The sequence below is a fragment of the Pelophylax lessonae genome (assembly GCF_965119305.1).
Source record: "Pelophylax lessonae genome assembly, chromosome: 13".
Taxonomy (NCBI): domain Eukaryota; kingdom Metazoa; phylum Chordata; class Amphibia; order Anura; family Ranidae; genus Pelophylax; species Pelophylax lessonae.
The window spans coordinates 89,625,013-89,649,905 of NC_138780.1; positions in this window are offsets into that span (position 1 = coordinate 89,625,013).

Consider the following 24,893-nt stretch of genomic DNA (forward strand, 5'->3'; position numbering starts at 1 on the left):
AGTTCCATCATAGCTCCTCACTGTCGCTGGGAGGAAGTTTTCTCCTCCGCTCGCCCCTTCCACCGTCATTTTCTCTCTACCCACCCTTGCCTCCTTTTCCGCGCAGCTCTCGATTCCCCCCTCTCTTTCGCACCCTCCATGTCATATTCCGCTCCAGGAGCTCCATCATAGCTCCTTGCTGTCGCTGGGAGGATGTTTTCTCCTCCGCTCGCCCCTTCCACCGTCATTTTCTCTCTACCCACCCTTGCCTCCTTTTCCGCGCAGCTCTCGATTCCCCCCTCTCTTTCGCACCCTCCATGTCATATTCCGCTCCAGGAGTTCCATCATAGCTCCTCACTGTCGCTGGGAGGATGTTTTCTCCTCCGCTCGCCCCTTCCACCGTCATTTTCTCTCTACCCACCCTTGCCTCCTTTTCCGCGCAGCTCTCGATTCCCCCCTCTCTTTCGCACCCTCCATGTCATATTCCGCTCCAGGAGCTCCATCATAGCTCCTTGCTGTCGCTGGGAGGATGTTTTCTCCTCCGCTCGCCCCTTCCACCGTCATTTTCTCTCTACCCACCCTTGCCTCCTTTTCCGCGCAGCTCTCGATTCCCCCCTCTCTTTCGCACCCTCCATGTCATATTCCGCTCCAGGAGTTCCATCATAGCTCCTCACTGTCGCTGGGAGGATGTTTTCTCCTCCGCTCGCCCCTTCCACCGTCATTTTCTCTCTACCCACCCTTGCCTCCTTTTCCGCGCAGCTCTCGATTCCCCCCTCTCTTTCGCACCCTCCATGTCATATTCCGCTCCAGGAGTTCCATCATAGCTCCTCACTGTCGCTGGGAGGATGTTTTCTCCTCCGCTCGCCCCTTCCACCGTCATTTTCTCTCTACCCACCCTTGCCTCCTTTTCCGCGCAGCTCTCGATTCCCCCCTCTCTTTCGCACCCTCCATGTCATATTCCGCTCCAGGAGTTCCATCATAGCTCCTCACTGTCGCTGGGAGGATGTTTTCTCCTCCGCTCGCCCCTTCCACCGTCATTTTCTCTCTACCCACCCTTGCCTCCTTTTCCGCGCAGCTCTCAATTCCCCCCTCTCTTTCGCACCCTCCATGTCATATTCCGCTCCAGGAGCTCCATCATAGCTCCTTGCTGTCGCTGGGAGGATGTTTTCTCCTCCGCTCGCCCCTTCCACCGTCATTTTCTCTCTACCCACCCTTGCCTCCTTTTCCGCGCAGCTCTCGATTCCCCCCTCTCTTTCGCACCCTCCATGTCATATTCCGCTCCAGGAGTTCCATCATAGCTCCTCACTGTCGCTGGGAGGATGTTTTCTCCTCCGCTCGCCCCTTCCACCGTCATTTTCTCTCTACCCACCCTTGCCTCCTTTTCCGCGCAGCTCTCGATTCCCCCCTCTCTTTCGCACCCTCCATGTCATATTCCGCTCCAGGAGTTCCATCATAGCTCCTCACTGTCGCTGGGAGGATGTTTTCTCCTCCGCTCGCCCCTTCCACCGTCATTTTCTCTCTACCCACCCTTTCCTCCTTTTCCGCGCAGCTCTCGATTCCCCCCTCTCTTTCGCACCCTCCATGTCATATTCCGCTCCAGGAGTTCCATCATAGCTCCTCACTGTCGCTGGGAGGATGTTTTCTCCTCCGCTCGCCCCTTCCACCATCATTTTCTCTCTACCCACCCTTGCCTCCTTTTCCGCGCAGCTCTCGATTCCCCCCTCTCTTTCGCACCCTCCATGTCATATTCCGCTCCAGGAGTTCCATCATAGCTCCTCACTGTCGCTGGGAGGAAGTTTTCTCCTCCGCTCGCCCCTTCCACCGTCATTTTCTCTCTACCCACCCTTGCCTCCTTTTCCGCGCAGCTCTCGATTCCCCCCTCTCTTTCGCACCCTCCATGTCATATTCCGCTCCAGGAGCTCCATCATAGCTCCTTGCTGTCGCTGGGAGGATGTTTTCTCCTCCGCTCGCCCCTTCCACCGTCATTTTCTCTCTACCCACCCTTGCCTCCTTTTCCGCGCAGCTCTCGATTCCCCCCTCTCTTTCGCACCCTCCATGTCATATTCCGCTCCAGGAGTTCCATCATAGCTCCTCACTGTCGCTGGGAGGATGTTTTCTCCTCCGCTCGCCCCTTCCACCGTCATTTTCTCTCTACCCACCCTTGCCTCCTTCTCCGCGCAGCTCTCGATTCCCCCCTCTCTTTCGCACCCTCCATGTCATATTCCGCTCCAGGAGCTCCATCATAGCTAATCGCTGTCGCTGGGAGGATGTTTTCTCCTCCGCTCGCCCCTTCCACCGTCATTTTCTCTCTACCCACCCTTGCCTCCTTTTCCGCGCAGCTCTCGATTCCCCCCTCTCTTTCGCACCCTCCATGTCATATTCCGCTCCAGGAGTTCCATCATAGCTCCTCACTGTCGCTGGGAGGATGTTTTCTCCTCCGCTCGCCCCTTCCACCGTCATTTTCTCTCTACCCACCCTTGCCTCCTTTTCCGCGCAGCTCTCGATTCCCCCCTCTCTTTCGCACCCTCCATGTCATATTCCGCTCCAGGAGTTCCATCATAGCTCCTCACTGTCGCTGGGAGGATGTTTTCTCCTCCGCTCGCCCCTTCCACCGTCATTTTCTCTCTACCCACCCTTGCCTCCTTTTCCGCGCAGCTCTCGATTCCCCCCTCTCTTTCGCACCCTCCATGTCATATTCCGCTCCAGGAGCTCCATCATAGCTCCTTGCTGTCGCTGGGAGGATGTTTTCTCCTCCGCTCGCCCCTTCCACCGTCATTTTCTCTCTACCCACCCTTGCCTCCTTTTCCGCGCAGCTCTCGATTCCCCCCTCTCTTTCGCACCCTCCATGTCATATTCCGCTCCAGGAGTTCCATCATAGCTCCTCACTGTCGCTGGGAGGATGTTTTCTCCTCCGCTCGCCCCTTCCACCGTCATTTTCTCTCTACCCACCCTTGCCTCCTTTTCCGCGCAGCTCTCGATTCCCCCCTCTCTTTCGCACCCTCCATGTCATATTCCGCTCCAGGAGCTCCATCATAGCTCCTCGCTGTCGCTGGGAGGATGTTTTCTCCTCCGCTCGCCCCTTCCACCGTCATTTTCTCTCTACCCACCCTTGCCTCCTTTTCCGCTCAGCTCTCGATTCCCCCCTCTCTTTCGCACCCTCCATGTCATATTCCGCTCCAGGAGTTCCATCATAGCTCCTCACTGTCGCTGGGAGGATGTTTTCTCCTCCGCTCGCCCCTTCCACCATCATTTTCTCTCTACCCCCCCTTGCCTCCTTTTCCGCGCAGCTCTCGATTCCCCCCTCTCTTTCGCACCCTCCATGTCATATTCCGCTCCAGGAGTTCCATCATAGCTCCTCACTGTCGCTGGGAGGATGTTTTCTCCTCCGCTCGCCCCTTCCACCGTCATTTTCTCTCTACCCACCCTTGCCTCCTTTTCCGCGCAGCTCTCGATTCCCCCCTCTCTTTCGCACCCTCCATGTCATATTCCGCTCCAGGAGCTCCATCATAGCTCCTTGCTGTCGCTGGGAGGATGTTTTCTCCTCCGCTCGCCCCTTCCACCGTCATTTTCTCTCTACCCACCCTTGCCTCCTTTTCCGCGCAGCTCTCGATTCCCCCCTCTCTTTCGCACCCTCCATGTCATATTCCGCTCCAGGAGTTCCATCATAGCTCCTCACTGTCGCTGGGAGGATGTTTTCTCCTCCGCTCGCCCCTTCCACCGTCATTTTTTCTCTACCCACCCTTGCCTCCTTCTCCGCGCAGCTCTCGATTCCCCCCTCTCTTTCGCACCCTCCATGTCATATTCCGCTCCAGGAGCTCCATCATAGCTCCTCGCTGTCGCTGGGAGGATGTTTTCTCCTCCGCTCGCCCCTTCCACCGTCATTTTCTCTCTACCCACCCTTGCCTCCTTTTCCGCGCAGCTCTCGATTCCCCCCTCTCTTTCGCACCCTCCATGTCATATTCCGCTCCAGGAGCTCCATCATAGCTCCTTGCTGTCGCTGGGAGGATGTTTTCTCCTCCGCTCGCCCCTTCCACCGTCATTTTCTCTCTACCCACCCTTGCCTCCTTTTCCGCGCAGCTCTCGATTCCCCCCTCTCTTTCGCACCCTCCATGTCATATTCCGCTCCAGGAGTTCCATCATAGCTCCTCACTGTCGCTGGGAGGATGTTTTCTCCTCCGCTCGCCCCTTCCACCGTCATTTTCTCTCTACCCACCCTTGCCTCCTTCTCCGCGCAGCTCTCGATTCCCCCCTCTCTTTTGCACCCTCCATGTCATATTCCGCTCCAGGAGCTCCATCATAGCTCCTCGCTGTCGCTGGGAGGATGTTTTCTCCTCCGCTCGCCCCTTCCACCATCATTTTCTCTCTACCCACCCTTGCCTCCTTTTCCGCGCAGCTCTCGATTCCCCCCTCTCTTTCGCACCCTCCATGTCATATTCCGCTCCAGGAGTTCCATCATAGCTCCTCACTGTCGCTGGGAGGAAGTTTTCTCCTCCGCTCGCCCCTTCCACCGTCATTTTCTCTCTACCCACCCTTGCCTCCTTTTCCGCGCAGCTCTCGATTCCCCCCTCTCTTTCGCACCCTCCATGTCATATTCCGCTCCAGGAGCTCCATCATAGCTCCTTGCTGTCGCTGGGAGGATGTTTTCTCCTCCGCTCGCCCCTTCCACCGTCATTTTCTCTCTACCCACCCTTGCCTCCTTTTCCGCGCAGCTCTCGATTCCCCCCTCTCTTTCGCACCCTCCATGTCATATTCCGCTCCAGGAGTTCCATCATAGCTCCTCACTGTCGCTGGGAGGATGTTTTCTCCTCCGCTCGCCCCTTCCACCGTCATTTTCTCTCTACCCACCCTTGCCTCCTTCTCCGCGCAGCTCTCGATTCCCCCCTCTCTTTCGCACCCTCCATGTCATATTCCGCTCCAGGAGCTCCATCATAGCTAATCGCTGTCGCTGGGAGGATGTTTTCTCCTCCGCTCGCCCCTTCCACCGTCATTTTCTCTCTACCCACCCTTGCCTCCTTTTCCGCGCAGCTCTCGATTCCCCCCTCTCTTTCGCACCCTCCATGTCATATTCCGCTCCAGGAGTTCCATCATAGCTCCTCACTGTCGCTGGGAGGATGTTTTCTCCTCCGCTCGCCCCTTCCACCGTCATTTTCTCTCTACCCACCCTTGCCTCCTTTTCCGCGCAGCTCTCGATTCCCCCCTCTCTTTCGCACCCTCCATGTCATATTCCGCTCCAGGAGCTCCATCATAGCTCCTCGCTGTCGCTGGGAGGATGTTTTCTCCTCCGCTCGCCCCTTCCACCGTCATTTTCTCTCTACCCACCCTTGCCTCCTTTTCCGCGCAGCTCTCGATTCCCCCCTCTCTTTCGCACCCTCCATGTCATATTCCGCTCCAGGAGCTCCATCATAGCTCCTCGCTGTCGCTGGGAGGATGTTTTCTCCTCCGCTCGCCCCTTCCACCAGCATTTTCTCTCTACCCACCCTTGCCTCCTTTTCCGCGCAGCTCTCGATTCCTCCCTCTCTTTCGCACCCTCCATGTCATATTCCGCTCCAGGAGTTCCATCATAGCTCCTCACTGTCGCTGGGAGGATGTTTTCTCCTCCGCTCGCCCCTTCCACTGTCATTTTCTCTCTACCCACCCTTGCCTCCTTTTCCGCGCAGCTCTCGATTCCCCCCTCTCTTTCGCACCCTCCATGTCATATTCCGCTCCAGGAGCTCCATCATAGCTCCTTGCTGTCGCTGGGAGGATGTTTTCTCCTCCGCTCGCCCCTTCCACCGTCATTTTCTCTCTACCCACCCTTGCCTCCTTTTCCGCGCAGCTCTCGATTCCCCCCTCTCTTTCGCACCCTCCATGTCATATTCCGCTCCAGGAGTTCCATCATAGCTCCTCACTGTCGCTGGGAGGATGTTTTCTCCTCCGCTCGCCCCTTCCACCGTCATTTTCTCTCTACCCACCCTTGCCTCCTTTTCCGCGCAGCTCTCGATTCCCCCCTCTCTTTCGCACCCTCCATGTCATATTCCGCTCCAGGAGCTCCATCATAGCTCCTCGCTGTCGCTGGGAGGATGTTTTCTCCTCCGCTCGCCCCTTCCACCGTCATTTTCTCTCTACCCACCCTTGCCTCCTTTTCCGCGCAGCTCTCGATTCCCCCCTCTCTTTCGCACCCTCCATGTCATATTCCGCTCCAGGAGTTCCATCATAGCTCCTCACTGTCGCTGGGAGGATGTTTTCTCCTCCGCTCGCCCCTTCCACCATCATTTTCTCTCTACCCCCCCTTGCCTCCTTTTCCGCGCAGCTCTCGATTCCCCCCTCTCTTTCGCACCCTCCATGTCATATTCCGCTCCAGGAGTTCCATCATAGCTCCTCACTGTCGCTGGGAGGATGTTTTCTCCTCCGCTCGCCCCTTCCACCGTCATTTTCTCTCTACCCACCCTTGCCTCCTTTTCCGCGCAGCTCTCGATTCCCCCCTCTCTTTCGCACCCTCCATGTCATATTCCGCTCCAGGAGCTCCATCATAGCTCCTTGCTGTCGCTGGGAGGATGTTTTCTCCTCCGCTCGCCCCTTCCACCGTCATTTTCTCCCTACCCACCCTTGCCTCCTTTTCCGCGCAGCTCTCGATTCCCCCCTCTCTTTCGCACCCTCCATGTCATATTCCGCTCCAGGAGTTCCATCATAGCTCCTCACTGTCGCTGGGAGGATGTTTTCTCCTCCGCTCGCCCCTTCCACCGTCATTTTTTCTCTACCCACCCTTGCCTCCTTCTCCGCGCAGCTCTCGATTCCCCCCTCTCTTTCGCACCCTCCATGTCATATTCCGCTCCAGGAGCTCCATCATAGCTCCTCGCTGTCGCTGGGAGGATGTTTTCTCCTCCGCTCGCCCCTTCCACCGTCATTTTCTCTCTACCCACCCTTGCCTCCTTTTCCGCGCAGCTCTCGTTACCCCCCTCTCTTTCGCACCCTCCATGTCATATTCCGCTCCAGGAGCTCCATCATAGCTCCTTGCTGTCGCTGGGAGGATGTTTTCTCCTCCGCTCGCCCCTTCCACCGTCATTTTCTCTCTACCCACCCTTGCCTCCTTTTCCGCGCAGCTCTCGATTCCCCCCTCTCTTTCGCACCCTCCATGTCATATTCCGCTCCAGGAGTTCCATCATAGCTCCTCACTGTCGCTGGGAGGATGTTTTCTCCTCCGCTCGCCCCTTCCACCGTCATTTTCTCTCTACCCACCCTTGCCTCCTTCTCCGCGCAGCTCTCGATTCCCCCCTCTCTTTCGCACCCTCCATGTCATATTCCGCTCCAGGAGCTCCATCATAGCTCCTCGCTGTCGCTGGGAGGATGTTTTCTCCTCCGCTCGCCCCTTCCACCGTCATTTTCTCTCTACCCACCCTTGCCTCCTTTTCCGCGCAGCTCTCGATTCCCCCCTCTCTTTCGCACCCTCCATGTCATATTCCGCTCCAGGAGTTCCATCATAGCTCCTCACTGTCGCTGGGAGGATGTTTTCTCCTCCGCTCGCCCCTTCCACCGTCATTTTCTCTCTACCCACCCTTGCCTCCTTTTCCGCGCAGCTCTCTATTCCCCCCTCTCTTTCGCACCCTCCATGTCATATTCCGCTCCAGGAGTTCCATCATAGCTCCTCACTGTCGCTCTGAGGATGTTTTCTCCTCCGCTCGCCCCTTCCACCGTCATTTTCTCTCTACCCACCCTTGCCTCCTTTTCCGCGCAGCTCTCGATTCCCCCCTCTCTTTCGCACCCTCCATGTCATATTCCGCTCCGGGAGTTCCATCATAGCTCCTCACTGTCGCTGGGAGGATGTTTTCTCCTCCGCTCGCCCCTTCCACCATCATTTTCTCTCTACCCACCCTTGCCTCCTTTTCCGCGCAGCTCTCGATTCCCCCCTCTCTTTCGCACCCTCCATGTCATATTCCGCTCCAGGAGTTCCATCATAGCTCCTCACTGTCGCTGGGAGGAAGTTTTCTCCTCCGCTTGCCCCTTCCACCGTCATTTTCTCTCTACCCACCCTTGCCTCCTTTTCCGCGCAGCTCTCGATTCCCCCCTCTCTTTCGCACCCTCCATGTCATATTCCGCTCCAGGAGCTCCATCATAGCTCCTTGCTGTCGCTGGGAGGATGTTTTCTCCTCTGCTCGCCCCTTCCACCGTCATTTTCTCTCTACCCACCCTTGCCTCCTTTTCCGCGCAGCTCTCGATTCCCCCCTCTCTTTCGCACCCTCCATGTCATATTCCGCTCCAGGAGTTCCATCATAGCTCCTCACTGTCGCTGGGTGGATGTTTTCTCCTCCGCTCGCCCCTTCCACCGTCATTTTCTCTCTACCCACCCTTGCCTCCTTTTCCGCGCAGCTCTCGATTCCCCCCTCTCTTTCGCACCCTCCATGTCATATTCCGCTCCAGGAGCTCCATCATAGCTCCTCGCTGTCGCTGGGAGGATGTTTTCTCCTCCGCTCGCCCCTTCCACCATCATTTTCTCTCTACCCACCCTTGCCTCCTTTTCCGCGCAGCTCTCGATTCCCCCCTCTCTTTCGCACCCTCAATGTCATATTCCGCTCCAGGAGTTCCATCATAGCTCCTCACTGTCGCTGGGAGGATGTTTTCTCCTCCGCTCGCCCCTTCCACCGTCATTTTCTCTCTACCCACCCTTGCCTCCTTTTCCGCGCAGCTCTCGATTCCCCCCTCTCTTTCGCACCCTCCATGTCATATTCCGCTCCAGGAGTTCCATCATAGCTCCTCACTGTCGCTGGGAGGAAGTTTTCTCCTCCGCTCGCCCCTTCCACCGTCATTTTCTCTCTACCCACCCTTGCCTCCTTTTCCGCGCAGCTCTCGATTCCCCCCTCTCTTTCGCACCCTCCATGTCATATTCCGCTCCAGGAGCTCCATCATAGCTCCTTGCTGTCGCTGGGAGGATGTTTTCTCCTCCGCTCGCCCCTTCCACCGTCATTTTCTCTCTACCCACCCTTGCCTCCTTTTCCGCGCAGCTCTCGATTCCCCCCTCTCTTTCGCACCCTCCATGTCATATTCCGCTCCAGGAGTTCCATCATAGCTCCTCACTGTCGCTGGGAGGATGTTTTCTCCTCCGCTCGCCCCTTCCACCGTCATTTTCTCTCTACCCACCCTTGCCTCCTTCTCCGCGCAGCTCTCGATTCCCCCCTCTCTTTCGCACCCTCCATGTCATATTCTGCTCCAGGAGCTCCATCATAGCTCCTCGCTGTCGCTGGGAGGATGTTTTCTCCTCCGCTCGCCCCTTCCACCGTCATTTTCTCTCTACCCACCCTTGCCTCCTTCTCCGCGCAGCTCTCGATTCCCCCCTCTCTTTCGCACCCTCCATGTCATATTCCGCTCCAGGAGCTCCATCATAGCTCCTTGCTGTCGCTGGGAGGATGTTTTCTCCTCCGCTCGCCCCTTCCACCATCATTTTCTCTCTACCCACCCTTGCCTCCTTCTCCGCGCAGCTCTCGATTCCCCCCTCTCTTTCGCACCCTCCATGTCATATTCCGCTCCAGGAGCTCCATCATAGCTCCTCGCTGTCGCTGGGAGGATGTTTTCTCCTCCGCTCGCCCCTTCCACCGTCATTTTCTCTCTACCCACCCTTGCCTCCTTTTCCGCGCAGCTCTCGATTCCCCCCTCTCTTTCGCACCCTCCATGTCATATTCCGCTCCAGGAGCTCCATCATAGCTCCTCGCTGTCGCTGGGAGGATGTTTTCTCCTCCGCTCGCCCCATCCACCGTCATTTTCTTTCTACCCACCCTTGCCTCCTTTTCCACGCAGCTCTCGATTCCCCCCTCTCTTTCGCACCCTCCATGTCATATTCCGCTCCAGGAGCTCCATCATAGCTCCTCGCTGTTGCTGGGAGGATGTTTTCTCCTCCGCTCGCCCCTTCCACCGTCATTTTCTCTCTACCCACCCTTGCCTCCTTCTCCGCGCAGCTCTCGATTCCCCCCTCTCTTTCGCACCCTCCATGTCATATTCTGCTCCAGGAGCTCCATCATAGCTCCTCGCTGTCGCTGGGAGGATGTTTTCTCCTCCGCTCGCCCCTTCCACCGTCATTTTCTCTCTACCCACCCTTGCCTCCTTTTCCGCGCAGCTCTCGATTCCCCCCTCTCTTTCGCACCCTCCATGTCATATTCCGCTCCAGGAGCTCCATCATAGCTCCTCGCTGTCGCTGGGAGGATGTTTTCTCCTCCGCTCGCCCCATCCACCGTCATTTTCTTTCTACCCACCCTTGCCTCCTTTTCCACGCAGCTCTCGATTCCCCCCTCTCTTTCGCACCCTCCATGTCATATTCCGCTCCAGGAGCTCCATCATAGCTCCTCGCTGTTGCTGGGAGGATGTTTTCTCCTCCGCTCGCCCCTTCCACCGTCATTTTCTCTCTACCCACCCTTGCCTCCTTCTCCGCACAGCTCTCGATTCCCCCCTCTCTTTCGCACCCTTCATGTCATATTCCGCTCCAGGAGCTCCATCATAGCTCCTCGCTGTCGCTGGGAGGATGTTTTCTCCTCTGCTCGCCCCTTCCACCCCTCATTTTCTCTCTACCCACCCTTTCCTCCTTTTCCGCGCAGCTCTCGATTCCCCCTCTCTTTCGCACCCTCCATGTCATATTCCGCTCCAGGAGCTCCATCATAGCTCCTCGCTGTCGCTGGGAGGATGTTTTCTCCTCCGCTCGCCCCTTCCACCGTCATTTTCTTTCTACCCACCCTTGCCTCCTTTTCCACGCAGCTCTCGATTCCCCCCTCTCTTTCGCACCCTCCATGTCATATTCCGCTCCAGGAGCTCCATCATAGCTCCTCGCTGTTGCTGGGAGGATGTTTTCTCCTCCGCTCGCCCCTTCCACCGTCATTTTCTCTCTACCCACCCTTGCCTCCTTCTCCGCACAGCTCTCGATTCCCCCCTCTCTTTCGCACCCTCCATGTCATATTCCGCTCCAGGAGCTCCATCATAGCTCCTCACTGTCGCTGGGAGGATGTTTTCTCCTCTGCTCGCCCCTTCCACCGTCATTTTCTCTCTACCCACCCTTGCCTCCTTTTCCGCGCAGCTCTCGATTCCCCCCTCTCTTTCGCACCCTCCATGTCATATTCCGCTCCAGGAGTTCCATCATAGCTCCTCACTGTCGCTGGGAGGATGTTTTCTCCTCCGCTCGCCCCTTCCACCGTCATTTTCTCTCTACCCACCCTTGCCTCCTTTTCCGCGCAGCTCTCGATTCCCCCCTCTCTTTCGCACCCTCCATGTCATATTCCGCTCCAGGAGTTCCATCATAGCTCCTCACTGTCGCTGGGAGGATGCTTTCTCCTCCGCTCGCCCCTTCCACCGTCATTTTCTCTCTACCCATCCTTGCCTCCTTTTCCGCGCAGCTCTCGATTCCCCCCTCTCTTTCGCACCCTCCATGTCATATTCCGCTCCAGGAGTTCCATCATAGCTCCTCACTGTCGCTGGGAGGAAGTTTTCTCCTCCGCTTGCCCCTTCCACCGTCATTTTCTCTCTACCCACCCTTGCCTCCTTTTCCGCGCAGCTCTCGATTCCCCCCTCTCTTTCGCACCCTCCATGTCATATTCCGCTCCAGGAGCTCCATCATAGCTCCTTGCTGTCACTGGGAGGATGTTTTCTCCTCCGCTCGCCCCTTCCACCGTCATTTTCTCTCTACCCACCCTTGCCTCCTTTTCCGCGCAGCTCTCGATTCCCCCCTCTCTTTCGCACCCTCCATGTCATATTCCGCTCCAGTAGTTCCATCATAGCTCCTCACTGTCGCTGGGAGGATGTTTTCTCCTCCGCTCGCCCCTTCCACCGTCATTTTCTCTCTACCCACCCTTGCCTCCTTTTCCGCGCAGCTCTCGATTCCCCCCTCTCTTTCGCACCCTCCATGTCATATTCCGCTCCAGGAGTTCCATCATAGCTCCTCACTGTCGCTGGGAGGATGTTTTCTCCTCCGCTCGCCCCTTCCACCGTCATTTTCTCTCTACCCACCCTTGCCTCCTTTTCCGCGCAGCTCTCGATTCCCCCCTCTCTTTCGCACCCTCCATGTCATATTCCGCTCCAGGAGCTCCATCATAGCTCCTCGCTGTCGCTGGGAGGATGTTTTCTCCTCCGCTCGCCCCTTCCACCGTCATTTTCTCTCTACCCACCCTTGCCTCCTTTTCCGCGCAGCTCTCGATTCCCCCCTCTCTTTCGCACCCTCCATGTCATATTCCGCTCCGGGAGTTCCATCATAGCTCCTCACTGTCGCTGGGAGGATGTTTTCTCCTCCGCTCGCCCCTTCCACCATCATTTTCTCTCTACCCACCCTTGCCTCCTTTTCCGCGCAGCTCTCGATTCCCCCCTCTCTTTCGCACCCTCCATGTCATATTCCGCTCCAGGAGTTCCATCATAGCTCCTCACTGTCGCTGGGAGGATGTTTTCTCCTCCGCTCGCCCCTTCCACCGTCATTTTCTCTCTACCCACCCTTGCCTCCTTTTCCGCGCAGCTCTCGATTCCCCCCTCTCTTTCGCACCCTCCATGTCATATTCCGCTCCAGGAGCTCCATCATAGCTCCTTGCTGTCGCTGGGAGGATGTTTTCTCCTCCGCTCGCCCCTTCCACCGTCATTTTCTCTCTACCCACCCTTGCCTCCTTTTCCGCGCAGCTCTCGATTCCCCCCTCTCTTTCGCACCCTCCATGTCATATTCCGCTCCAGGAGTTCCATCATAGCTCCTCACTGTCGCTGGGAGGATGTTTTCTCCTCCGCTCGCCCCTTCCACCGTCATTTTCTCTCTACCCACCCTTGCCTCCTTTTCCGCGCAGCTCTCGATTCCCCCCTCTCTTTCGCACCCTCCATGTCATATTCCGCTCCAGGAGCTCCATCATAGCTCCTTGCTGTCGCTGGGAGGACGTTTTCTCCTCCGTTTGCCCCTTCCACCGTCATTTTCTCTCTACCCACCCTTGCCTCCTTTTCCGCGCAGCTCTCGATTCCCCCCTCTCTTTCGCACCATCCATGTCATATTCCGCTCCAGGAGTTCCATCATAGCTCCTCACTGTCGCTGGGAGGATGTTTTCTCCTCCGCTCGCCCCTTCCACCGTCATTTTCTCTCTACCCACCCTTGCCTCCTTTTCCGCGCAGCTCTCGATTCCCCCCTCTCTTTCGCACCCTCCATGTCATATTCCGCTCCAGGAGTTCCATCATAGCTCCTCACTGTCGCTGGGAGGAAGTTTTCTCCTCCGCTTGCCCCTTCCACCGTCATTTTCTCTCTACCCACCCTTGCCTCCTTTTCCGCGCAGCTCTCGATTCCCCCCTCTCTTTCACACCCTCCATGTCATATTCCGCTCCAGGAGCTCCATCATAGCTCCTTGCTGTCGCTGGGAGGATGTTTTCTCCTCCGCTCGCCCCTTCCACCGTCATTTTCTCTCTACCCACCCTTGCCTCCTTTTCCGCGCAGCTCTCGATTCCCCCCTCTCTTTCGCACCCTCCATGTCATATTCCGCTCCAGGAGTTCCATCATAGCTCCTCACTGTCGCTGGGAGGATGTTTTCTCCTCCGCTCGCCCCTTCCACCGTCATTTTCTCTCTACCCACCCTTGCCTCCTTTTCCGCGCAGCTCTCGATTCCCCCCTCTCTTTCGCACCCTCCATGTCATATTCCGCTCCAGGAGCTCCATCATAGCTCCTCGCTGTCGCTGGGAGGATGTTTTCTCCTCCGCTCGCCCCTTACACCGTCATTTTCTCTCTACCCACCCTTGCCTCCTTTTCCGCGCAGCTCTCGATTCCCCCCTCTCTTTCGCACCCTCCATGTCATATTCCGCTCCAGGAGCTCCATCATAGCTCCTCGCTGTTGCTGGGAGGATGTTTTCTCCTCCGCTCGCCCCTTCCACCGTCATTTTCTCTCTACCCACCCTTGCCTCCTTCTCCGCACAGCTCTCGATTCCCCCCTCTCTTTCGCACCCTCCATGTCATATTCCGCTCCAGGAGCTCCATCATAGCTCCTCGCTGTCGCTGGGAGGATGTTTTCTCCTCTGCTCGCCCCTTCCACCGTCATTTTCTCTCTACCCACCCTTTCCTCCTTTTCCGCGCAGCTCTCGATTCCCCCTCTCTTTCGCACCCTCCATGTCATATTCCGCTCCAGGAGCTCCATCATAGCTCCTCGCTGTCGCTGGGAGGATGTTTTCTCCTCCGCTCGCCCCTTCCACCGTCATTTTCTTTCTACCCACCCTTGCCTCCTTTTCCACGCAGCTCTCGATTCCCCCCTCTCTTTCGCACCCTCCATGTCATATTCCGCTCCAGGAGCTCCATCATAGCTCCTCGCTGTTGCTGGGAGGATGTTTTCTCCTCCGCTCGCCCCTTCCACCGTCATTTTCTCTCTACCCACCCTTGCCTCCTTCTCCGCACAGCTCTCGATTCCCCCCTCTCTTTCGCACCCTCCATGTCATATTCCGCTCCAGGAGCTCCATCATAGCTCCTCGCTGTCGCTGGGAGGATGTTTTCTCCTCTGCTCGCCCCTTCCACCGTCATTTTCTCTCTACCCACCCTTTCCTCCTTTTCCGCGCAGCTCTCGATTCCCCACTCTCTTTCGCACCCTCCATGTCATATTCCGCTCCAGGAGCTCCATCATAGCTCCTTGCTGTCGCTGGGAGGACGTTTTCTCCTCCGCTCGCCCCTTCCACCGTCATTTTCTCTCTACCCACCCTTGCCTCCTTTTCCGCGCAGCTCTCGATTCCCCCCTCTCTTTCGCACCCTCCATGTCATATTCCGCTCCAGGAGTTCCATCATAGCTCCTCACTGTCGCTGGGAGGATGCTTTCTCCTCCGCTCGCCCCTTCCACCGTCATTTTCTCTCTACCCACCCTTGCCTCCTTTTCCGCGCAGCTCTCGATTCCCCCCTCTCTTTCGCACCCTCCATGTCATATTCCGCTCCAGGAGTTCCATCATAGCTCCTCACTGTCGCTGGGAGGAAGTTTTCTCCTCCGCTTGCCCCTTCCACCGTCATTTTCTCTCTACCCACCCTTGCCTCCTTTTCCGCGCAGCTCTCGATTCCCCCCTCTCTTTCGCACCCTCCATGTCATATTCCGCTCCAGGAGCTCCATCATAGCTCCTTGCTGTCACTGGGAGGATGTTTTCTCCTCCGCTCGCCCCTTCCACCGTCATTTTCTCTCTACCCACCCTTGCCTCCTTTTCCGCGCAGCTCTCGATTCCCCCCTCTCTTTCGCACCCTCCATGTCATATTCCGCTCCAGGAGTTCCATCATAGCTCCTCACTGTCGCTGGGAGGATGTTTTCTCCTCCGCTCGCCCCTTCCACCGTCATTTTCTCTCTACCCACCCTTGCCTCCTTTTCCGCGCAGCTCTCTATTCCCCCCTCTCTTTCGCACCCTCCATGTCATATTCCGCTCCAGGAGTTCCATCATAGCTCCTCACTGTCGCTGGGAGGATGTTTTCTCCTCCGCTCGCCCCTTCCACCGTCATTTTCTCTCTACCCACCCTTGCCTCCTTTTCCGCGCAGCTCTCGATTCCCCCCTCTCTTTCGCACCCTCCATGTCATATTCCGCTCCAGGAGCTCCATCATAGCTCCTTGCTGTCGCTGGGAGGACGTTTTCTCCTCCGTTTGCCCCTTCCACCGTCATTTTCTCTCTACCCACCCTTGCCTCCTTTTCCGCGCAGCTCTCGATTCCCCCCTCTCTTTCGCACCATCCATGTCATATTCCGCTCCAGGAGTTCCATCATAGCTCCTCACTGTCGCTGGGAGGATGTTTTCTCCTCCGCTCGCCCCTTCCACCGTCATTTTCTCTCTACCCACCCTTGCCTCCTTTTCCGCGCAGCTCTCGATTCCCCCCTCTCTTTCGCACCCTCCATGTCATATTCCGCTCCAGGAGTTCCATCATAGCTCCTCACTGTCGCTGGGAGGAAGTTTTCTCCTCCGCTTGCCCCTTCCACCGTCATTTTCTCTCTACCCACCCTTGCCTCCTTTTCCGCGCAGCTCTCGATTCCCCCCTCTCTTTCACACCCTCCATGTCATATTCCGCTCCAGGAGCTCCATCATAGCTCCTTGCTGTCGCTGGGAGGATGTTTTCTCCTCCGCTCGCCCCTTCCACCGTCATTTTCTCTCTACCCACCCTTGCCTCCTTTTCCGCGCAGCTCTCGATTCCCCCCTCTCTTTCGCACCCTCCATGTCATATTCCGCTCCAGGAGTTCCATCATAGCTCCTCACTGTCGCTGGGAGGATGTTTTCTCCTCCGCTCGCCCCTTCCACCGTCATTTTCTCTCTACCCACCCTTGCCTCCTTTTCCGCGCAGCTCTCGATTCCCCCCTCTCTTTCGCACCCTCCATGTCATATTCCGCTCCAGGAGCTCCATCATAGCTCCTCGCTGTCGCTGGGAGGATGTTTTCTCCTCCGCTCGCCCCTTACACCGTCATTTTCTCTCTACCCACCCTTGCCTCCTTTTCCGCGCAGCTCTCGATTCCCCCCTCTCTTTCGCACCCTCCATGTCATATTCCGCTCCAGGAGCTCCATCATAGCTCCTCGCTGTTGCTGGGAGGATGTTTTCTCCTCCGCTCGCCCCTTCCACCGTCATTTTCTCTCTACCCACCCTTGCCTCCTTCTCCGCACAGCTCTCGATTCCCCCCTCTCTTTCGCACCCTCCATGTCATATTCCGCTCCAGGAGCTCCATCATAGCTCCTCGCTGTCGCTGGGAGGATGTTTTCTCCTCTGCTCGCCCCTTCCACCGTCATTTTCTCTCTACCCACCCTTTCCTCCTTTTCCGCGCAGCTCTCGATTCCCCCTCTCTTTCGCACCCTCCATGTCATATTCCGCTCCAGGAGCTCCATCATAGCTCCTCGCTGTCGCTGGGAGGATGTTTTCTCCTCCGCTCGCCCCTTCCACCGTCATTTTCTTTCTACCCACCCTTGCCTCCTTTTCCACGCAGCTCTCGATTCCCCCCTCTCTTTCGCACCCTCCATGTCATATTCCGCTCCAGGAGCTCCATCATAGCTCCTCGCTGTTGCTGGGAGGATGTTTTCTCCTCCGCTCGCCCCTTCCACCGTCATTTTCTCTCTACCCACCCTTGCCTCCTTCTCCGCACAGCTCTCGATTCCCCCCTCTCTTTCGCACCCTCCATGTCATATTCCGCTCCAGGAGCTCCATCATAGCTCCTCGCTGTCGCTGGGAGGATGTTTTCTCCTCTGCTCGCCCCTTCCACCGTCATTTTCTCTCTACCCACCCTTTCCTCCTTTTCCGCGCAGCTCTCGATTCCCCACTCTCTTTCGCACCCTCCATGTCATATTCCGCTCCAGGAGCTCCATCATAGCTCCTTGCTGTCGCTGGGAGGACGTTTTCTCCTCCGCTCGCCCCTTCCACCGTCATTTTCTCTCTACCCACCCTTGCCTCCTTTTCCGCGCAGCTCTCGATTCCCCCCTCTCTTTCGCACCCTCCATGTCATATTCCGCTCCAGGAGTTCCATCATAGCTCCTCACTGTCGCTGGGAGGATGCTTTCTCCTCCGCTCGCCCCTTCCACCGTCATTTTCTCTCTACCCACCCTTGCCTCCTTTTCCGCGCAGCTCTCGATTCCCCCCTCTCTTTCGCACCCTCCATGTCATATTCCGCTCCAGGAGTTCCATCATAGCTCCTCACTGTCGCTGGGAGGAAGTTTTCTCCTCCGCTTGCCCCTTCCACCGTCATTTTCTCTCTACCCACCCTTGCCTCCTTTTCCGCGCAGCTCTCGATTCCCCCCTCTCTTTCGCACCCTCCATGTCATATTCCGCTCCAGGAGCTCCATCATAGCTCCTTGCTGTCACTGGGAGGATGTTTTCTCCTCCGCTCGCCCCTTCCACCGTCATTTTCTCTCTACCCACCCTTGCCTCCTTTTCCGCGCAGCTCTCGATTCCCCCCTCTCTTTCGCACCCTCCATGTCATATTCCGCTCCAGGAGTTCCATCATAGCTCCTCACTGTCGCTGGGAGGATGTTTTCTCCTCCGCTCGCCCCTTCCACCGTCATTTTCTCTCTACCCACCCTTGCCTCCTTTTCCGCGCAGCTCTCTATTCCCCCCTCTCTTTCGCACCCTCCATGTCATATTCCGCTCCAGGAGTTCCATCATAGCTCCTCACTGTCGCTGGGAGGATGTTTTCTCCTCCGCTCGCCCCTTCCACCGTCATTTTCTCTCTACCCACCCTTGCCTCCTTTTCCGCGCAGCTCTCGATTCCCCCCTCTCTTTCGCACCCTCCATGTCATATTCCGCTCCAGGAGCTCCATCATAGCTCCTCGCTGTCGCTGGGAGGATGTTTTCTCCTCCGCTCGCCCCTTCCACCATCATTTTCTCTCTACCCACCCTTGCCTCCTTTTCCGCGCAGCTCTCGATTCCCCCCTCTCTTTCGCACCCTCCATGTCATATTCCGCTCCAGGAGTTCCATCATAGCTCCTCACTGTCGCTGGGAGGATGCTTTCTCCTCCGCTCGCCCCTTCCACCGTCATTTTCTCTCTACCCACCCTTGCCTCCTTTTCCGCGCAGCTCTCGATTCCCCCCTCTCTTTCGCACCCTCCATGTCATATTCCGCTCCAGGAGTTCCATCATAGCTCCTCACTGTCGCTGGGAGGAAGTTTTCTCCTCCGCTTGCCCCTTCCACCGTCATTTTCTCTCTACCCACCCTTGCCTCCTTTTCCGCGCAGCTCTCGATTCCCCCCTCTCTTTCGCACCCTCCATGTCATATTCCGCTCCAGGAGCTCCATCATAGCTCCTTGCTGTCACTGGGAGGATGTTTTCTCCTCCGCTCGCCCCTTCCACCGTCATTTTCTCTCTACCCACCCTTGCCTCCTTTTCCGCGCAGCTCTCGATTCCCCCCTCTCTTTCGCACCCTCCATGTCATATTCCGCTCCAGGAGTTCCATCATAGCTCCTCACTGTCGCTGGGAGGATGTTTTCTCCTCCGCTCGCCCCTTCCACCGTCATTTTCTCTCTACCCACCCTTGCCTCCTTTTCCGCGCAGCTCTCTATTCCCCCCTCTCTTTCGCACCCTCCATGTCATATTCCGCTCCAGGAGTTCCATCATAGCTCCTCACTGTCGCTGGGAGGATGTTTTCTCCTCCGCTCGCCCCTTCCACCGTCATTTTCTCTCTACCCACCCTTGCCTCCTTTTCCGCGCAGCTCTCGATTCCCCCCTCTCTTTCGCACCCTCCATGTCATATTCCGCTCCGGGAGTTCCATCATAGCTCCTCACTGTCGCTGGGAGGATGTTTTCTCCTCCGCTCGCCCCTTCCACCATCATTTTCTCTCTACCCACCCTTGCCTCCTTTTCCGCGCAGCTCTCGATTCCCCCCTCTCTTTCGCACCCTCCATGTCATATTCCGCTCCAGGAGTTCCATCATAGCTCCTCACTGTCGCTGGGAGGATGTTTTCTCCTCCGCTCGCCCCTTCCACCGTCATTTTCTCTCTACCCACCCTTGCCTCCTTTTCCGCGCAGCTCTCGATTCCCCCCTCTCTTTCGCACCCTCCATGTCATATTCCGCTCCAGGAGCTCCATCATAGCTCCTTGCTGTCGCTGGGAGGATGTTTTCTCCTCCGCTCGCCCCTTCCACCGTCATTTTCTCTCTACCCACCCTTGCCTCCTTTTCCGCGCAGCTCTCGATTCCCCCCTCTCTTTCGCACCCTCCATGTCATATTCCGCTCCAGGAGTTCCATCATAGCTCCTCACTGTCGCTGGGAGGATGTTTTCTCCTCCGCTCGCCCCTTCCACCGTCATTTTCTCTCTACCCACCCTTGCCTCCTTTTCCGCGCAGCTCTCGATTCCCCCCTCTCTTTCGCACCCTCCATGTCATATTCCGCTCCAGGAGCTCCATCATAGCTCCTTGCTGTCGCTGGGAGGACGTTTTCTCCTCCGTTTGCCCCTTCCACCGTCATTTTCTCTCTACCCACCCTTGCCTCCTTTTCCGCGCAGCTCTCGATTCCCCCCTCTCTTTCGCACCCTCCATGTCATATTCCGCTCCAGGAGTTCCATCATAGCTCCTCACTGTCGCTGGGAGGATGTTTTCTCCTCCGCTCGCCCCTTCCACCGTCATTTTCTCTCTACCCACCCTTGCCTCCTTTTCCGCGCAGCTCTCGATTCCCCCCTCTCTTTCGCACCCTCCATGTCATATTCCGCTCCAGGAGTTCCATCATAGCTCCTCACTGTCGCTGGGAGGAAGTTTTCTCCTCCGCTTGCCCCTTCCACCGTCATTTTCTCTCTACCCACCCTTGCCTCCTTTTCCGCGCAGCTCTCGATTCCCCCCTCTCTTTCACACCCTCCATGTCATATTCCGCTCCAGGAGCTCCATCATAGCTCCTTGCTGTCGCTGGGAGGATGTTTTCTCCTCCGCTCGCCCCTTCCACCGTCATTTTCTCTCTACCCACCCTTGCCTCCTTTTCCGCGCAGCTCTCGATTCCCCCCTCTCTTTCGCACCCTCCATGTCATATTCCGCTCCAGGAGTTCCATCATAGCTCCTCACTGTCGCTGGGAGGATGTTTTCTCCTCCGCTCGCCCCTTCCACCGTCATTTTCTCTCTACCCACCCTTGCCTCCTTTTCCGCGCAGCTCTCGATTCCCCCCTCTCTTTCGCACCCTCCATGTCATATTCCGCTCCAGGAGCTCCATCATAGCTCCTCGCTGTCGCTGGGAGGATGTTTTCTCCTCCGCTCGCCCCTTACACCGTCATTTTCTCTCTACCCACCCTTGCCTCCTTTTCCGCGCAGCTCTCGATTCCCCCCTCTCTTTCGCACCCTCCATGTCATATTCCGCTCCAGGAGTTCCATCATAGCTCCTCACTGTCGCTGGGAGGATGTTTTCTCCTCCGCTCGCCCCTTCCACCATCATTTTCTCTCTACCCACCCTTGCCTCCTTTTCCGCGCAGCTCTCGATTCCCCCCTCTCTTTTGCACCCTCCATGTCATATTCCGCTCCAGGAGTTCCATCATAGCTCCTCACTGTCGCTGGGAGGATGTTTTCTCCTCCGCTCGCCCCTTCCACCATCATTTTCTCTCTACCCACCCTTGCCTCCTTTTCCGCGCAGCTCTCGATTCCCCCCTCTCTTTTGCACCCTCCATGTCATATTCCGCTCCAGGAGTTCCATCATAGCTCCTCACTGTCGCTGGGAGGATGTTTTCTCCTCCGCTCGCCCCTTCCACCGTCATTTTCTCTCTACCCACCCTTGCCTCCTTTTCCGCGCAGCTCTCGATTCCCCCCTCTCTTTCGCACCCTCCATGTCATATTCCGCTCCAGGAGTTCCATCATAGCTCCTCACTGTCGCTGGGAGGATGTTTTCTCCTCCGCTCGCCCCTTCCACCGTCATTTTCTCTCTACCCACCCTTGCCTCCTTTTCCGCGCAGCTCTCGATTCCCCCCTCTCTTTCGCACCCTCCATGTCATATTCCGCTCCAGGAGCTCCATCATAGCTCCTCGCTGTCGCTGGGAGGATGTTTTCTCCTCCGCTCGCCCCTTACACCGTCATTTTCTCTCTACCCACCCTTGCCTCCTTTTCCGCGCAGCTCTCGATTCCCCCCTCTCTTTCGCACCCTCCATGTCATATTCCGCTCCAGGAGTTCCATCATAGCTCCTCACTGTCGCTGGGAGGATGTTTTCTCCTCCGCTCGCCCCTTCCACCATCATTTTCTCTCTACCCACCCTTGCCTCCTTTTCCGCGCAGCTCTCGATTCCCCCCTCTCTTTCGCACCCTCCATGTCATATTCCGCTCCAGGAGTTCCATCATAGCTCCTCACTGTCGCTGGGAGGATGTTTTCTCCTCCGCTCGCCCCTTCCACCGTCATTTTCTCTCTACCCACCCTTGCCTCCTTTTCCGCGCAGCTCTCGATTCCCCCCTCTCTTTCGCACCCTCCATGTCATATTCCGCTCCAGGAGCTCCATCATAGCTCCTTGCTGTCGCTGGGAGGATGTTTTCTCCTCCGCTCGCCCCTTCCACCGTCATTTTCTCTCTACCCACCCTTGCCTCCTTTTCCGCGCAGCTCTCGATTCCCCCCTCTCTTTCGCACCCTCCATGTCATATTCCGCTCCAGGAGTTCCATCATAGCTCCTCACTGTCGCTGGGAGGATGTTTTCTCCTCCGCTCGCCCCTTCCACCGTCATTTTCTCTCTACCCACCCTTGCCTCCTTCTCCGCGCAGCTCTCGATTCCCCCCTCTCTTTCGCACCCTCCATGTCATATTCCGCTCCAGGAGCTCCATCATAGCTCCTCGCTGTCGCTGGGAGGATGTTTTCTCCTCCGCTCGCCCCTTCCACCGTCATTTTCTCTCTACCCACCCTTGCCTCCTTTTCCGCGCAGCTCTCGATTCCCCCCTCTCTTTCGCACCCTCCATGTCATATTCCGCTCCAGGAGCTCCATCATAGCTCCTTGCTGTCGCTGGGAGGATGTTTTCTCCTCCGCTCGCCCCTTCCACCGTCATTTTCTCTCTACCCACCCTTGCCTCCTTTTCCGCGCAGCTCTCGATTCCCCCCTCTCTTTCGCACCCTCCATGTCATATTCCGCTCCAGGAGTTCCATCATAGCTCCTCACTGTCGCTGGGAGGATGTTTTCTCCTCCGCTCGCCCCTTCCACCGTCATTTTCTCTCTACCCACCCTTGCCTCCTTCTCCGCGCAGCTCTCGATTCCCCCCTCTCTTTCGCACCCTCCATGTCATATTCCGCTCCAGGAGCTCCATCATAGCTCCTCGCTGTCGCTGGGAGGATGTTTTCTCCTCCGCTCGCCCCTTCCACCGTCATTTTCTCTCTACCCACCCTTGCCTCCTTTTCCGCGCAGCTCTCGATTCCCCCCTCTCTTTCGCACCCTCCATGTCATATTCCGCTCCAGGAGCTCCATCATAGCTCCTTGCTGTCGCTGGGAGGATGTTTTCTCCTCCGCTCGCCCCTTCCACCGTCATTTTCTCTCTACCCACCCTTGCCTCCTTTTCCGCGCAGCTCTCGATTCCCCCCTCTCTTTCGCACCCTCCATGTCATATTCCGCTCCAGGAGTTCCATCATAGCTCCTCACTGTCGCTGGGAGGATGTTTTCTCCTCCGCTCGCCCCTTCCACCATCATTTTCTCTCTACCCACCCTTGCCTCCTTTTCCGCGCAGCTCTCGATTCCCCCCTCTCTTTCGCACCCTCCATGTCATATTCCGCTCCAGGAGTTCCATCATAGCTCCTCACTGTCGCTGGGAGGAAGTTTTCTCCTCCGCTCGCCCCTTCCACCGTCATTTTCTCTCTACCCACCCTTGCCTCCTTTTCCGCGCAGCTCTCGATTCCCCCCTCTCTTTCGCACCCTCCATGTCATATTCCGCTCCAGGAGTTCCATCATAGCTCCTCACTGTCGCTGGGAGGAAGTTTTCTCCTCCGCTTGCCCTTTCCACCGTCATTTTCTCTCTACCCACCCTTGCCTCCTTTTCCGCGCAGCTCTCGATTCCCCCCTCTCTTTCACACCCTCCATGTCATATTCCGCTCCAGGAGCTCCATCATAGCTCCTTGCTGTCGCTGGGAGGATGTTTTCTCCTCCGCTCGCCCCTTCCACCGTCATTTTCTCTCTACCCACCCTTGCCTCCTTTTCCGCGCAGCTCTCGATTCCCCCCTCTCTTTCGCACCCTCCATGTCATATTCCGCTCCAGGAGTTCCATCATAGCTCCTCACTGTCGCTGGGAGGATGTTTTCTCCTCCGCTCGCCCCTTCCACCGTCATTTTCTCTCTACCCACCCTTGCCTCCTTTTCCGCGCAGCTCTCGATTCCCCCCTCTCTTTCGCACCCTCCATGTCATATTCCGCTCCAGGAGCTCCATCATAGCTCCTCGCTGTCGCTGGGAGGATGTTTTCTCCTCCGCTCGCCCCTTCCACCGTCATTTTCTCTCTACCCACCCTTGCCTCCTTTTCCGCGCAGCTCTCGATTCCCCCCTCTCTTTCGCACCCTCAATGTCATATTCCGCTCCAGGAGTTCCATCATAGCTCCTCACTGTCGCTGGGAGGATGTTTTCTCCTCCGCTCGCCCCTTCCACCGTCATTTTCTCTCTACCCACCCTTGCCTCCTTTTCCGCGCAGCTCTCGATTCCCCCCTCTCTTTCGCACCCTCCATGTCATATTCCGCTCCAGGAGCTCCATCATAGCTCCTTGCTGTCGCTGGGAGGATGTTTTCTCCTCCGCTCGCCCCTTCCACCGTCATTTTCTCTCTACCCACCCTTGCCTCCTTTTCCGCGCAGCTCTCGATTCCCCCCTCTCTTTCGCACCCTCCATGTCATATTCCGCTCCAGGAGTTCCATCATAGCTCCTCACTGTCGCTGGGAGGATGTTTTCTCCTCCGCTCGCCCCTTCCACCATCATTTTCTCTCTACCCACCCTTGCCTCCTTCTCCGCGCAGCTCTCGATTCCCCCCTCTCTTTCGCACCCTCCATGTCATATTCCGCTCCAGGAGCTCCATCATAGCTCCTCGCTGTCGCTGGGAGGATGTTTTCTCCTCCGCTCGCCCCTTCCACCGTCATTTTCTCTCTACCCACCCTTGCCTCCTTTTCCGCGCAGCTCTCGATTCCCCCCTCTCTTTCGCACCCTCCATGTCATATTCCGCTCCAGGAGCTCCATCATAGCTCCTTGCTGTCGCTGGGAGGATGTTTTCTCCTCCGCTCGCCCCTTCCACCGTCATTTTCTCTCTACCCACCCTTGCCTCCTTTTCCGCGCAGCTCTCGATTCCCCCCTCTCTTTCGCACCCTCCATGTCATATTCCGCTCCAGGAGTTCCATCATAGCTCCTCACTGTCGCTGGGAGGATGTTTTCTCCTCCGCTCGCCCCTTCCACCGTCATTTCCTCTCTACCCACCCTTGCCTCCTTCTCCGCGCAGCTCTCGATTCCCCCCTCTCTGTCGCACCCTCCATGTCATATTCCGCTCCAGGAGCTCCATCATAGCTCCTCGCTGTCGCTGGGAGGATGTTTTCTCCTCCGCTCGCCCCTTCCACCGTCATTTTCTCTCTACCCACCCTTG